The following is a 16,906-nucleotide window of genomic DNA, read 5'->3' as shown; positions in this document are numbered from 1 at the left end:
CAGATTGGCATTTTTTTTTTTACTTAGAATAAGGCGCTTGAGATCCATCCAAAATGCTGTGTGTTTCAATATTTCAATCCTGTTTATTGCTGATTAGCATTCCATGCGATAGAGGTACCACAGTTTATTGAACTATTTGCTCATTGAACTACGTTCTGGTTGTTTCCAGATTTTGCCTATTACAAGTAAAGCTGCTATGAACATTCACGTGCAGGTTCTTGTGTAGACATGCATTTTCACTTCTCTGGGATGAATGCCTGGGAGCGCGATTGCTGGGTTGTATGCGAGTTGGATGTTTTGCTGTAGAAGAAGCTGCCAAACCCAAACTGTCCTTTACATTTGCACAAGCTGCGTGTGAGAGGTCCAGCTGCTCCACCTCCTCAGCAGCTTTGGGCATTGCCACTATTTTTAATTTTAGCTGTTTTAATAAGTACATGATTATACCTCATTTTAATCTCAATTTGCATTTCTCTAATGACTAATGAGGCTGAACATCTTTTCTGTCATTGGTTTTTAATCTTTCTTCAAAGACTCCTTTCTCCTGAACCATGACAACAAACTGAGTCCCCAGGCCAGTGTTCACGCTTGGTCTTAACTAATATCTTTCCTCCCTTTGCTCTCTGTGGCAGGATGGCTATTTTCTGTAAAGGTCTCTGTGTTCCCTGATGCTCTAGCATTGCCCCGGATGAACCCTAATAAGGCTGTGCATGACAGTATTTTCTGAATAGAAAGAAACCCTGTGTTAGGAGATACTGCCTCCAGGTGACAAAAAGGTTACGGTGAAGGTGTTTGCTCCTTCATGTTCTGAATCCATTATCTCTAGATCTTCACTGTGAACTGGATTTTATACTTTTCACCCTAGGGAACAGATTAGTCTCAACCAGAAGCCCTGTAATGTGACACTTAGGAGTTAGGCTCTTGTGTCAGACCCATATGGATTTTAATTTTGATTGTATCGCTTCAGAATTCTGTGACCTTGGACAAGTTATTTAAACTCTCTAAGTATTAGTTGTCTCATATACAAGATGAGGATAATAGTGGGAATTGCCTTATAGGGGTTTTGTGAAGATTATCTGTGTTTCAGTTATCTATCGCTGGGTTACATGCTATCCTAAAGCTTAATGGTTTCAAGCAAGAATTATTTCTCATGCATCTGTGGGTTGATTGGTTCTATGGACTGAATGTATTTTTCCAAAAACTCATAGATTGAAACTTAACCCACAATGTGATGGTTGTAGGAGGTAGGGACTTTGGGAGGTGATTAGGTCATGATAGTTGAGGCCTCATGAGTGGGATAAGTGCTCTTAGAAAAGACCCCTGGAGAGCTCCCCTGTCCCTCCCAGCATGTGAGGATGCAAGGAGGAGACATCCCTCTGGGATCTAGGAAGCAGGCTCTCACCAGACCGAATCTACTGATGACTTGATCCAGGACCTCCCAGGCTCCACAACTGTAATGTCTCTTTTGCCTTTATTTTTTTTAATTGTATTTTATTGATTATGCTATTACAGTTATTCTGATTTACTGCCTTTCCCCTCCTCCACCCAGTACCCCCACTGCCTCAGGCAGTCCCCACCATGATTCATGTCCATGGGCCATGCATATAAGTTCTTTGGTTACTTCATTTCCTATGCTGTACTTTACATCTCTACGGCTATTCTGTAACTACCTATTTGTATTTCTTTTTTTTTAATTTTTAAGAGGCTTAATTCACTTTGTTTTTCTTGTATAAAATTATGTAGTGGCCACAGCAGGAGCCTGAGTCCTTTGCACAGACACTCCGGGGAGGGTCTTTACAAGATGGTCAGTGAATTCCTGCAGGGAGACTTGGTGAACACAGTCTCCTGCCAGAGGTCAGGGGTGAGAGAGCTGTAGGTCTCAGAGATGGCATTGAAGGTGGCCTTGGCGAGGCTGCCCAGGGTAGCAGTGCAGCCCCTGGCTGAGGTGTAGTGGTCATTGATTCCAGCCATAATCATCAGCTTTTGGGCACCGGGGCCTAGATGATGCCAGTGCCCTAGGGTGCAGGGATGAGGCACACCAGTATAGAGACACAGCACCCATTCACCTTCCAAGGCACAGTGTGAGGCTTGCCGATCTCGTTCCCTCAGTAGCCTTGCTGCACAGGGACAGTGGAGAGCTTGGCCAGGATGATGGCCCCATGGATGGCAGTCAGTACTTCCTCTGAGCACTCAGCACACAGATCTACGTGTCCATTGTAGTCCCCAAAGGCAACAAATGCCTTGAACCACATCCTCTGGCCCACATGTGTCTGCTTTTGCAGGGGAAAAATCTTCAAAACCTTGTTCTTAAGGGCTGCCCCCAGGAAAAAGTCAAGGATCTCAGATTCCTGATGGGCAGAGAAAAGAGATAGATCTCCTCCAGGGACTCGATCTTCATGTCCTTGACCAGGTGGCCCAGTGTGGTGACAGGGATCCACTCCTTGTCCTCGACCTTGCCTCCACAAGCTATATGGCCTCCACCATGACCATGACAGTGATGTTGGCCCAGATGCTGCTGCCAAATTATCCACGGAAGCCTCTGTGGCCTCCCATTCCAGGCCTCCCGGGGCCTCCCCCATAACTGGTGTCAAGAGCCATTTGGTGTTTCCTGGGGAAAAAAATGTTTGTACTTCTTATTCCCCTCACCTTCTCTTTACCTTCCCTCTAATCAAGCCTGTGCCCTACTACATACATCCTGTTCTCCCTTCGGCCTCGGTTTAGGTACCACTTCTGCGGAGAGGCCTTCTCTGACTCCCAAACTTGTGGTTGTTCCCCTGTGTTGCGTCCTGTAGTGCTTGAAATTAATTTAGTGTTTCTATTCATGGTCAGACTCTAGGTGCTAAGAAGATACAGTAAGGGTGTATCTGTTGTCCATCCCTGTATCCTCAGGGCTGGCATAGCATTTCAGGGCTGGTATTGAGCATCATAGGTGCTCAATACATGTTTATTAAGTGAAAAAACAACAGCAGTGCTGTTCTGGAATACCAGAAACCAGTATCACAGTGATCTTTCTGACAATTTCCCTCCTTCCTAGACTTTTAGTTCCTGAATACACTGTAGTGAACTCTGTCAATGCTCTGCCCGGATCCTCTTGGACTCCTCAGTAAAACATTTCTGCGTGCTTCTTAATGGCCAGCACCTGCAACTCTCTTAGGAGGTTTGTCCTTGGGCTGTTAGAACCTGCCTCCCCCAACCAATCTATTTAGGTTGTACAATGTAATAATTTGATATATGTATACATTGTTTTTTTAAATTATTGATTTTAGAGAGAGGAAGGGAGAGATAGAAGGGGTGTGGAGAGAGAGAGCAAATCATCAATTTGTTGTTTCACTTATGCATTTATTGGTTGCTTTCTTGTATGTTCCCTGACCAGAAATCCAACCCACAATCTTGACCTATTAAGGTGATGCTTTAACCAAATGAATACACTGGGAAATGATTACCACAGTCATGTTAATGAACCCATCCATCAACTCACAAAGTTAACTTTTCTTAAGAACACTTAAGATTTACTTTCTTAGCAAATTTCGGGTATATAATATAGTGCTGTTAACTATAGTCACCAAGCTGTATATTATATCCCCAGAACTTAATTATCTTATTAGTGAAAGTTTGTACCCTTTTACCGACATCTCCCCATCTCCAGCCCCCAACCTCCGGCAACCACTGTTCCCTGGTTCTGAGTTCAACATTTTTTAGATTCCACATGTAAGTGAGATCACATAGTATTTGCCTTTCTGTGTCTGGGTCTGGCTTATTTCACTTAGTGTAACTTCTGGGTTTGTAGCCAAAGGAAATGGAGTCTGTATTGGAACTGCTTTGCTCAGGCAAAGACAAAAGTAAACGACCCAGAGTTTACATTCCTCCTGCACCAACCTCCCAGGCCTCAGCCTCTGCAGAAGTATGAAAGCCCAGCTCCTCTGGCCCCAGTCGAGATCAACTCTAAACTGAGCAGTGACCCACATTCCAAAGGTCCCCTGCAGGGTACAGCTGCGGCCTGGACTTGGTGCCTGCGAGACTGCACCCTGTCTCCGCTTTCTCCCCTCCCGGCCCTGCTTCCCTAGCTCCCTGACTAGTTTCTTTTGGGAGCGTTTTCTTTCCTTCTTTTTAAAATAAGAACTAAGGAATATGGCCCCCATGATCCATTTAAAAAATTTAATATTTTAATTGAGATATGGTTGTACTAGTATGGTACTATTGTATTCGTTTTAGATGTACATCATAATGATTTTTTAAATTGAGGTATAATTGACATATAACATTATATAGGTTTCAGGTGTACAATATAATGATTTGATATTTGTATACATTGCAAAATGATCACCAAAGCAAGTTCAGTTTAGATCAATCACCACACAGTTACATTTTTTTCCTTGTGATGAGAACTTGTAACATCTATTCTCTTACAACTTTCAAATATATAATACAGTATTACTAACTATAGTCTACCATGCTGTATCTTACATCCTCATGACTTAAATTAGAATTTTTAATTAATTTTTATCCAAGGACTTTTTTTTCATTGCTTTAAGAGAGAGAGGAAGGCAGAGAGGAAGGAAAAGAGAGAACATCAGTGCGAGAAAGAAGCATTGATTGATTGTCTCCCTCACCTCCCTTACCTGTATGGACTGGGGACTGTATGCACCTGGACCTGGGATTGAACCCCCCCTCCCAATCTGGGTGTGTGCCCTGACCAGGAGTCAGACCTCAACCTTTCTGTTACAGGATGACGCTCCAACCAACTGAGCCACATGGTCCAGGGCTCCTCATCACTTATATATTTCGTAACTGGAAGTTTGTACCCTTTGACCACCCTTATACATTTTTCTGCCTCCATCCAACAGGCTGGCAAACATCAATCTGTTTTCTATATCTATGCATTCAATTTTTTTAGATTTTATTTATAAGTGAGATCATATAGTATCTGTCTTTCTCTGACTTACTTCACTTAGCATAATGTCCTCAGGGTCTATCCATGTTGTGCTCAGGGAAAGATTTCTCTTTTCGTGGCTTCATAATATTCTGTTTCATACACACTTACTGCACTTTGTTTATCCATTCATCTGTGGATGGAGACATAGGTTGTTTCTATATCTTGGGTATTGTAAGCAATGCTGCTATGAACGTGGGGTGCAGATATCTTTTTGAAATACTGATTTTATTACTTCAGATAAATACCAAGAAGTGGAATTGCTGAATCATATGATAGTTTTATTTTTAATTTTCTGCAGGATCTCTACACTGTTTTCCATAATAGTTACACAAATTTACATTTCCACCAATGGTTCTCAGTGTTTCCTTTTCTCCACATCCTCGCCGACACTTGGGGAGAATTTTCTGAGTAAATCATGTGCAAACTGATCTATGTCTCCACCTGTGGCTGGAGTACTTGACCCTAGACCCACGAGAAGCTTACTTCTGACTCAGGGCACTTGACCTTGCTTTGACTTATTTCCTTCATTTGAGTTTCCGTTTTAATACCTCAGAGAGCCCTTCCTGAATTCCTGAGGTAAAATAGCACCCCTCCTCCCTATCTGTACTGCTGCATTGCCTGCCATCTCAGTAACTTATTTTATCTTTCTTTCTTAGCACCAAGGACTCTCTGAATTGTATACTCATCTTTCTGTTTCCCTGGCATCTGCTTCATGAGGGCAGGGACCTGGTCTCTTGTTACTGCCTCTCTAGAGCAGAGCAGAGCACCTAGAAACATTTAGTTAAAATCACTTACATGGATGATTACACTTTAGTACAGGAAGGACATGTAGTAGCAGAAAATTTGGGTCAAAAGAATAAAATAAAATTCCATGATTAAAACATATATTTTCCTGAACACTGTATTAAAACTACTCATGTTACTTTTTTTTATTTTGCAACTGTCTGATATAAATATTTTATTTTTTAAGATTTTGTTTATTTATTTATTTATTTATTTATTTATTTATTTGAGAGAGAGGGGATGGGAGGGAGAATGAGAAGGAGAGAAACATCGATGTGAGAGAGGAACATTGGTTGGTTGCCTCTTGCACGAGCCCCAACTGGGTATCAGGCCTGCAACGTAGGCACGTGCCCTAACTGGGAATCAAACCAGTGACTTACTGCTTTGTGGGACGATGCTCACCTGACTGAGCCATGCCGGTCAGGGCTGAAATAAATATTTTAATTAGTGCTGCATTGTGTCTCTGTAGGACTCCCAAAGGCTAGCTAGTGTCACTTTTCGAGTTCTCCAGAGAACTTTCCACCATTTTAGCTAATACAAATGAAAATAATTTGCAGTGCGAAGAACATGGAATGGTAGTTACAGTATCTGTTTTCTGCAAACTAGCTCTGTAGCCTTGGCCTTCCTGCAAAATGATTGGGTTGGGCTGGATCAGTAGTTCTCCAACTTTTTTGTGGCTCCAGGTAGATAAAAAAATTGCTGGCCCAGCCTGACAGATTTTAATTCAGGAGGTGTGGAGCAGGCCTCAGAATTTGCATTTTCCCAAAAGCACACCAGGTGACTTACAAACAGATGGCCTGTAGACTTTTAGAAAACTGGTCAGGATGTTCATTGATTGTGTTAATTTTCCACAAACTTGTATTGAGCATAGGTTCTGCCCTGTATTCTAGAGTATGGGGATACAGCCATGAACACATCAAATCAACCTCTAATTTGTTGGAGCTTCATTCAATAGTTGTATATGCGTGTGTTTGTCATGATGGGAGACACGAAACCCATATGTCTATAATGTCAGATGGTGCTAAGTGCTAAAGGGAAAACTGAAGTGAGGATGGGTTATAAAGAGTGCTAAGCAGGGTGGAGGGTGGTAATTGGGGTTGTAATCAGGTAAGACGCATTGAGATGGTAACATGAGAGGAGAGACTGAGTGAGCCTGAAGCTATATGGGAGAAGAGGGAGTGGAAAAGACTCGGAGGAGGAAGCCTGCCCTGCATGCTGGAGGGTGGGCAACCATGGAGTGAAGGGGGGAGGATAACAGGAAATGTGAGGAGGACCCTCAGAGCCAGATTACACAGGGCTTTGTAGGTCGCTTTACAGTATTAGGTTTTACTCTGACCAGAGTCAGAAGCCTATGGAGGATTTTGAGTGTGGAAGAGATAGTTTGTTCAAGTCTTTAAAAGATTCTCTTCATAAAGAGTAGAAACAGGTGTGTGCTAAGAGCTTTCTATGTGTTAGTTAATTCTCATAACAGAGATTTAGCATTCTATTACCTATTGGCTGGCTGAGTAGGTAAAAAATAAACATAAAAAAGTTTTAATTTAGTTCTTCATCCTTGTTGCTACTGCTGTTTATATGAGTTATTTATTCTTAGCAGTTTACAATTTCCTGATCTTTTTAAGGCAGGGCTGTGGCAGGACAGGAGGTGGGAGGGTCACTTTTTTTCCTGGCATTTCCTTCCTTGGGGCGGACATGCGTTCACTGCAGACTGTGGGGCGGGCAATGTGGCACCACATCCGACGGGTGAGTTTGGAGGGGGAGGGGGGGTGTTCATCTCTCCTTCCTGCTCGCAGGCAGCATTCTTTCTTCCCTGTTCCTCTGGGCACTAAGTTTCATAAGGACAGGCTCCCATGTGGAAAGGTCTACGGTGATTCAGCACTGCTTGTACCGGGCTTGGTCTCATTTGGGGGTCAGCATTAAAGCTGTCATTTAGCTCTGATACTCTATAAAACACACTCTGGCATCAGCTTTATCAATAACAAAACTGATGTTTGGCTTCTAACTACCTTATTTACTGGTCACAAGGTAGAAGAGGGGTGTAATTCTGGGGTCATCTCAAACCCTTGCAGTATTCTTTGGAGCATTTCCCTTAGTTCTCAGAATAGTGTTAGTATAGTTTTATTTCAAGTTTTTCTTAGGTAAAAGGACATTGTTGGCTGGTAATTCACAAAAGTTACAGTAGGTGGCAGACATACTCTATGAAAATTAACCTCCATAGCAGTTCTAAGCAAACTAATTTTTTAGAAATCAGATTGTCTGTTTAAGCTGAACTAACAAAGTAGCATAGTCCAGGTGACTTAAAAATTATTTATTTTTATAGAGAGAGGAAGGGAGGGAGAAAGAGAGGGAGAGAAACACCAGTGTATGGTTGCCTCTTATGTTGGCTCACAACCCAGGCACATGCTGTGACTGGGAATCAAATTGGCAACCCTTTGGTTCACAAGCTGGCACTCAGTCAACTGAGTCACACTAGCCAGGACATCTAGGTGACTTTTAAACAACAGAAATGTACTTCTCATGGTTGTGGGAGCTGGAATTCCTGTGAGTGCCCCTTTCTGGGTTTCACTCTGCTGATTTCTTATATATTCTCTTATGGTGGAAAGAGAGAGAGCCCTCTTGGGCCTCTTCGTATAAAAGGCACTAATCCTATTCCTGAGGGCTCCACCTGCATGACCTCATTAGCTTTTAAAGGGTCCACTACCTCCAAATACCATCGTGTTGGGATTAGAGTTTCAATATCTGAATTTTAGGGGTATACAATTCCATACACACAAATCCATTAGGCAAACCATCTAGTCTAGGCTACTTTCTGTGGCATTGCATCATGCTGAGGTCAGAAATCATTTGTGTAGGTCATTCTGGATGTGTTGGTCTCCCTTTGAGCAGGGAAGAGTGGGCAGTGCTGAACTTGGGGTGTTAGGAGTAAAAATCATAATCAAAACAAGAAACAGTTATTAAGCATTTAATAAGGGGCAGGCAGGTGCTAAACACTCACATGTGTTATCTAAATTAATACAACAGTCCTACAGTGTGGAAATGATTATTATGCTTGCTTTGCAGATGAGGCATCTGAGGCCTAGAGGATTTAGGAAAGGTGTTCAAATGTGCCAGCTAGTAAGTAGGGGTTTCCCAAACATAGGCACTGAACTGCTGCACTCAGTTACCTCAGTGGGCATAAACTTGGTGGAATTAAAGGAACTAAAGGATAAAAGCAAGACTCAGGGGAGATGTGAAAATGGCATTTAGGGGTTTGAGGGGCTGCCATGTGAAAGCAGACTCTGCAGCTCCAGAGAGTATAACCCAAGCCAGTGGGCAGGCAGTTCCCCCCCAGAGGTAGATTGTACCTCATCGCAAGGAATTTAGAGCAGCTGTAGAATGGGAGCACTTGGTGAAATAATGAGCATATGTGCTTAGAGGAAGATTCTAGCTCTTTTGATTGATTTGTGAAATTCTCAGCATAACATATTGTTTTAAAAAAAAGCCATGCTGATTGCCTGGCACTGATGTTCAATTTGGATTCACACCCTGTCTCTGCCACTTGCCAGCCTGTGAACTGCAGCGGCACCACTAGGTGGGGCTCATGAGACAGACTTGGCACCCAGACACTAAACGTGATACCGGACAAATTGCTTACCTTGTTTGTGACTCAGCTTCCTCACCGGTAAATAGGGATAGTTATGGGATTTATCTCATAGAATTGTGAGAATTTTAGAAGTTGATTAAAGTGGTCTCTAGTAAGTTTATAGCAAACATGAGCTACTGTCTTTTCATCCGGGGTTATCACTGTTATGGACTATTTTGTGTTCCCCCAAATCCGTTTGTTGATGTGATGGGTATCAGGAGGTGGGGCCTGTGGGAGGTGCTCAGGTCATGAAGGTGGGACCCTCATGAGCGAGATCAGTGCCCCTGTAAAAGGGACTCTGGAGAGCTCTGATTCTTTTTGTCATGTGAGTGCACAGCGAGACAATGGCCATTTATGAACCAGGGACTGCAATCTCACCAGATACACCTGTTGGTGTCTTAATCTTGGATTTACAGCCACCAGAACCGTGAGAAATGTTTGTTGTTTAATCCAACCAGTCTGTGGTAATGTGTTATAGCAGCCAGAACTAAGACAATTACTTGTAAAATAAAAGGTGTGGTTTTTTTTTCTTTTTTTTATTTATTTTTTAAAATTGATTATGCTGTTACAGTTGTTCTATTCCCCCCTTCATTCCCCTCCACCCTGCCCCCCCATCCCCACCATTACCCCCCTTTAGTTTATGTCCATGTGTCTCAAGTCCTTTAGGTTCTATATTTCCCATGCTATTCTTGCCCCCCCCATCTATTTTCTATCTACTGTCTATGCTACTTATTTTCTGTACCTTCTCCCCCCATCTCCTCCTCCCACTCCCCTGTTGCTAACCCTCCTTGAGATCTTCATTTCTATATTTCCACTCCTGATCTAGCTGTTCTTTTAGTTTGCTTTCGTTTTAGGTGTGGTTGTTAATAATTGTGAGCTTGTTGTTCTTTCACTGTTCATGTTTCTTTAACTTCTTTTTCTTAGATAAGTCCCTTTAACATTTCATATAATAAGGGCTTGGTGATGATGAACTCCTTGAATTTGGTCTTATCTGAGAAGCACCTTATCTGTCCTTCCATTCTAAATGAAAGTTTTGCTGGATAGAGCAATCTTGGTTGTAGGTCTTTAGATTTCATGACTTGGAATACCTCTTTCCAGCCCCTTCTTGCCTGTAAGGTCTCTTTTGAGAAATCTGCTGACAGTCTGATGGGGACTCCTTTGTAGGTGATTGTCCCCTTAGCTCTTGCTGCTTCTAGGATTCTCTCCTTCATTTTAATTTTGGCTAATGTAATTATGATATGCCTTGGTGTGTTTCTTCTTGAGTCCAACTTTTTTGGTACTCTCTGGGCTTCTTGGATTTCTTGGAAGTCTATTTCCTTTGCCAGATTGGGGAAATTTTCTTTTATTATTTGTTCAAATAATTTTTCCACTGGTGGTTGTGTCTTTCCCCCTTCTGGTACCCCTATAATTCGGATATTGGAGCGTTTAAAGATGTCCTGGAGGTTCCTAAGACTCTCCTCATTTTTTTGAATTCTTGCTCCTTGACTCTTTTCTGTTTGGCCATTATTTGCTTTCTTCTGGTCCACTGCATTGATTTGAGTCCCAGTTTCCTTTTCATCTCTATGGGTTTCCTGTGGAATTCCATTCATTTCCCTTAGTTTCGCCTTCATATGTTTCTCTAATTTGTGGCTATAATCAACCAGATCTGTGAGGAAGCTGATGACCAGTGTTTTAAACTGTGCGTCTGAGAGTTTTGCTATTTCTTCGTCGCTTAGATTTATCTCTGGGGCTTTGAGGTCTTCCTGCAACATTTTTGGTCTGTTCTGGCCCTTTAAATGTGAGAAGCGGAGCCTTGGACTCCCAGGTCGCTGGGTTGTGAGGCTGTATGTGGGGGCGTGGTCAGAGCGGGGAAATGGCGGCGCCCTGTAACTCTGCCGCCGCCCTCTATTGCCGCTGTGGCCGGTCCAACCGCCCACTCCCTCGCTCGCGCGCAATTAGGCAACTGCAGTCAACACGCTGCACCGCCTCCCCACTGTCTCCTCTGCAGTCGCTCACCCTGTGGGTTGCGCGGTCGCTCACTAGGTCCAATCCTGGGTTTGGAACCCGTGCGTCTGGATTCGCGCGTCTGGATTCCGCGCCCAGGTCCGACCGAGCCCTCCTTTGCAACTCCTCACCAGGCGTCGGTTTCGCCCCTTACCGGTCGGGCTGAAGAATTTATTGTTCGTGGACTTCCGAAAAGTTCAGTTTTCCGTGTTCTGGTTGTGTTTTCTGATGCTAATATTTAGTTGTCCCTAAACTTAGTTGTGTGAGGCGGCACGGCACATCCACCTATACCTCCATCTTGGCGGAAGTCCAAAAGGTGTGTTTTTATAGTTTGAAGTCAACATTATTTCTTGTAATTTAAAAATAAATCCTGCTGGTTCCATCTCAGGGTTGGCAGAGTCTTTGAATATTATTAAAAGATGTCAAAGGCACCGATTAAGAGTAAATTTTATTTATTTATTTATTTATTATTTTAAAAATATTTTATTTTATTTTTTATTTTTAGAGAGAGGGGAAGGGAAAGAGAAAGAGAGGGAGAGAAACATCAGTGTGTGGTTGCCTCTCATGTGCCCCCACTGGGGACCTGGCCCGCAACCCAGGCATGTGCCATGACTGGGAATCAAACTGCGACCCTCTGGTTCACAGCCTGCGCTCAATCCACTGAGCCATACCAGCCAGGGCTAAATTTTATTTTTTGAAATAGTCAAAAGTTATTCAGAGCCCAGTCTTTCAGATAAGAAAAGTCATTAAATTGGGTTTTTGGTGTTTGGCAGGATAATTTTGAAAGTGTGTATTACTTTGTATTTTGCCATGTATTTATTTCTACCCCTCCAATTCAAGGGCATAGCCAGGCCCTTTAGAAATACCTTGCTTCAGATATTTTTTGAAGGATATTAATATAAATTTTGATGTCACTAAGTCTTCTTTGCTACTAATAGGGTATTATCTCCACCGAGTATAATTTATGCCCTGCAGGGGTAAGAAAGAGAAAGAAATAAGCTGGAAAGGGAGTAAAAGTCACTGGGACTTGTGCTTCTTAGGAACTTGGGCCCCAGGCTCAGGGACTCCCAGCCTTGTCTAAGACTCCAGTGTTGCAAGTGAGCCCAGGAAAGGTGACGTGCTGTCCTGGCAGGGGCCACAGTCTGCTGGGAAAACAGGTCTCTTAGCAGTCTGGATAGATGCCTGAGAGACTGTCTCACGCTTCAGTGCTGAAAGATCCCAGGATGTTGGCACAACTGGGGGATTGGGAACCCAAATAATGGATGGCATAGCATTTCTCAAGCAGCCTTGTGACTGGGGCTCAAAGTCCTTATATACTTGATATAATCCTTAATTATTTAAGGTAATTAAAAGAAATTAAGGCAACACACGATTTCTTGTATCCATGATTTTTGGACTTAGAGTCATACTTGTTACACAATCATATTTATTCTTCCAGCTTCCATGTGTTATGAGTCTGTGAGTGACCCACATTTTCTGAACAAGGCCAGTCCAGCATCCCTGGAATAAGCGTAAAATTTTCTAGGTTGCTATTTGAAGGTCAGTGATCTTTTTCCTATATAGATTATTATTTTAAAAATTGAGATATACTTGATATAATGACTGTATCGGGTACTAATAGATAAAACTGTTTTATTACTTTAATTATTTTGAATTCCTTTGTCTATTACAGAGATTCTTGTGAAGAGCCTAAAATTAGCTTTGAGATCTTATAGTACCTCCATGTTTACTTCTCAAAGATATACATGAGATTAATACATTATAAGGCAATTAGCTTGGCCAAGATCATACTGGTATAATAGTAATAACAATAATAGTGTTGATTATTATTATGATGGTAAAATAATTTAAAATGGTAGAGACACATAAAAAGGCTACATAAAGTCGAAGGAACAGTATTTTTGGATTTGTTATTATAATTGAACTTAATAATATCAAATTAACAAGTTAAGATATCCTACTAAACATCTCAATTCCACAAGTACTTTTATAGAACTTACTCTATGTGCCACGTGCCTTTCTAAGCACTTTACCAATATTAGCTCGTTTCAGACTCATAACACTCTTATTAGGTAGACTTCGGTATGTTCTCTAAAGATGAGGAAATTGAGGCATAGAGAGTTGAAGTAACTTGTTTAATGTTATGTAACTAGTGAAGAAGTCAGGACTTAAACCAAGGTAGGTTAACTCTAGAGTCTAAACTTTTAACCAATATGCTGCCCTGCCTTTCTCTCACAGGGTCTAATGAGCATCTTAGATCCTCCTTTTAGGAGAAAAATAGGAAGGTATGGGTGATCTGTGACATAGGAAGGAACAGCTCATTCACTCCTTCATTCATTCATTTTAAAAATTTGGTTCCTAGGCTCAATTTGTTTGGCATTCAGGCTCAATTGCCATACCAGAGAGTTTATGAAATCAACTCAACTTTGTTACTAAATGTCCCAGTTTAGCACTTGGGCAGTGAATCTGTCCATCAACTCAGCAGCCAGTTCATGGTTTTATTGGTATTATTGAAATGATTTTCCTTCATCATGTAAGAGGCAAAGCAATATTCCTGTTTATGAATTTACCATGCAGTGAGCACCTGTCTTCATCTTTATTCTTCAGAGAATATCCTGAAAGATCACTTACTAAACATCTCAATTGTTCTGTTTATCTAACCAAGGCTGGGACAATCACACCAACAAAAAGCTACTTTGCTACAAATTAAAATTGCTCCCATTGATACAAGTATCTAAGTCTACAGACTCTAGAACCTTCTCATTTTCTTCTGGTTTGATGCTTATTTGTAGCTGGTTATTTATCTGTAGGTAATGTAGAGTACAACAGAAGTTCTTAAGGGCATAATGTTGTGTAAGTCTCAAATTCCTAATCCAGGTAGAATACAAAGAGGGGGGGTTGATGTATCATGGAGACTCAGAGTCTCCTGGTACTCTCAAACCAGGAAATGAGGGGAGGACAGCTCTAGACGGGGCTGGGAGAAGGGGAACCAGTAAAGCTTACTGTTGTCAGACAGGAGGTCTTGGGTCTATTCTCTTCTGGACAGTTTATTGTCTGTGAGTGTGTATCAGGTTGACATGAACTGTTTGTGATCACCAGGTTCGTCTCTGTCATGCTAAGCATATATGTCATACATTGTACATGTTTCTGGCAGCCAGGGTCCTGTCTCATCTCAGACACTGGGGTAATTTGTTCTCTGTGTACTTCATTACCAAATACATAAAACCATAGAGTGGTGACATGGCACAATTCCCTGGGTCCAGCAATGGAGCACTTTGTGATCTCAGTAGAATGTACCGTCACTTATATCCAGAACTGATAGTTCATAATTTTATCTACCAGAATAGAATCTTATGTAGTAATTAGCACTCAAGATAATTCTGAAATTGAACTTGGCTAAATTCTGAAATTTCTAACCCCGAAGTAGATATTATGCAAACCTCAGCCACCCTTTATATATAATAATTTTTATTTTTTCTCTCCTTTTCAACTTTCTTTGAGTTCTTTTGATTATAATTTCTATTTCTTTTCCTCCTTTTCTCCATTTTTCTTATTTAGAACATGCTTTCTCAGCAGCTTTCTCCATGGAACATGCCCTCACCTTTCCTTCCTCTTTTGTCTCTGAAGGGTCATCTCTCTCTGTGTCTCTCTCCTTTTTCTCTTTCCCAGAGCACACCTGTGCCTTTCCTCCCTCTTTTATACCTTAAGGTTCTAATCTCTCTCCCTCTTTCTCAGAAGCTCCAGGGCCCTTCTACTACCTCTGCTACTTTCTAAATAAACTTCCCTTTATGTGGGAGAGACTTCTTCTCGAGCGGCCCCCCCTCCCCATGCCATGGACACGAGTGAATAAATAATGACCGAGACATGCTGAGATCTGTTTGGGGTGGAGAAGTGGGCTGTGGCCAGTTTTTCTCAGGGGAGACAAGGGCCAGCAGCGGCCAGTTTCTCTGAGGAGAAAAAGGCTCCGAGCGCCCTCTTTCATAGCCTTTTATTGGGTTGTAATACACAGGAATACAGGGCGGCAAGGATCAAACAGTAAATAACATTTCAAAGAAATCTGAGGGCTTCAGAGTCTGAGTCAGTGTCTGTCAGAAAGAGAGTTGCAGAAACTTTGGGAGACATACTCATTTCCTCTCGGACCCTTATCATATGAATGAAAGAACTCTTAGCAGAGCAGATTTCACAGGTTTATCAGCAAGTCTTTGTGATGCCAGATTTTTCCCCAGGACACATTCTAGCAAGGCAAGGAGCTGCACCTCTCCCCATCAAGTATTCAGGCTTAAGAGGATTAGAGCCAGGAAGCGCTTCTCCCAGAAAATATGGGGACTCAGGCTATGTCAAAGCCGGGGTGGGGGGGTGAGAGTCCACTGCTCTTTGTTGCAGCCCCCCCCCCCCCGCCAGTCCTTCCCTGAAGGCCTCCCAAGTGATCGAGTCTGGCTTAGGTTGCCCCCCACTGTGAGAGGTCTTACCCGTCACTGACTTCCGGCTAAGCTTTGGGGGCAGGGAGAGGAACTGAGGTAGCATTTGCTACCTGAGACAGGCTTTGTCTCCTGTGGCTGGCATTCCAAAGGTTGTCTCTCACCCTTAGCCACAAGGGGTAGAGATATAATTACTAAAATCAGGCAGAGCAGTCTACAACACCTTTATAATTTGGAATGAAATGCTTTTTAATGTCCTGAGACTCTCCTTGAGTCAAGTCTCAGCTTACATGAGTTTCTCATGGAAACCTTTTCAAATGCTCATATTAGATTAGGTAGTCTATTAAGAGGACAATAAATCAGGAAGCAGTTGCTACAATTTCCGGAGGGGCTTGTATGCCTGGTGAGGGAGGTACAGGGCTCAGGTACTGTTCCTGAAATAGTGGGTGCACCAACATGTTCCGTGGTTCCAGTCTGGTTTTGACGGCCACATTACCATTTTTTCACCTGAAGGCTGGCTCTACCAAAATATGCTTTTAAGGCTATTAACCAGGGCAGCCTTACATCAGTAACTGTCAGAGGGAAAGACTGCTGTAGTTGTCACACAGAAGAAAGTACCCAACACATTATTGGGTTCCAGCAGTGACTGACTTATTAAGATAACTGAAAACATTGGTTGTGTGGTAATAGGAATGACAGCTGACAGCAGATCCCAGGTACAGAGGGCATGTTATAAGGTGGCTAATTGAAAATACAGGTATGGTTGAGATTCCTGTGGACATGCTCTGTGAAAGAATTGCTAGTATTTCTCAGGTCTTTACACAGAATGCTGAAATGAGGTTCTTGTATGATTTTAATTGGTATAGGTGAAGAACAAGGCCCTCAGGTATGCAAGTGTGATCTTGCAGGTTACTGTGGATTTAAAGCCACCACAGCATGAGTAAACAAACCGAGTCAACCAGCTTTCTTGGGAAAATAGTGAAGAAGAAATTTGATCGGACATTTGAATAGACAGTGGAAATCACAATTATATGCCTGTTTACTGTTCTATCAATTGATTTTAAACCTTCAGAAATAGAAGTTGGAGTAATTACAGTGGAACATCCTAAATTCGGGATTCTTGCAGAAGCAGAGGTTGATGCTCACTTTGTTGCTCTGGCAGAGAGGGACTGA

The 16,906-nt window shown here is 42.3% G+C and overlaps 2 pseudogenes; one reads left to right on the top strand and one right to left on the bottom strand.

Annotated features, from left to right (window-relative positions):
• Positions 1-1,732: 1,732 nt before the first annotated feature.
• On the bottom strand, positions 1,733-2,595 carry LOC119040270 (40S ribosomal protein S2-like; annotated as a pseudogene).
• Positions 2,596-7,402: 4,807 nt separating this feature from the next.
• LOC119040277 (proteasome subunit alpha type-6-like) lies at positions 7,403-16,906 on the top strand (annotated as a pseudogene).

The sequence above is a fragment of the Artibeus jamaicensis genome, unplaced genomic scaffold (genome assembly GCF_021234435.1).
Source record: "Artibeus jamaicensis isolate MK-2021 breed Jamaican fruit bat unplaced genomic scaffold, CSHL_Jam_final contig_1132, whole genome shotgun sequence".
Classification (NCBI taxonomy): Eukaryota; Metazoa; Chordata; class Mammalia; order Chiroptera; family Phyllostomidae; genus Artibeus; species Artibeus jamaicensis.
This window is presented reverse-complemented; position numbering and strand designations above follow the sequence as displayed.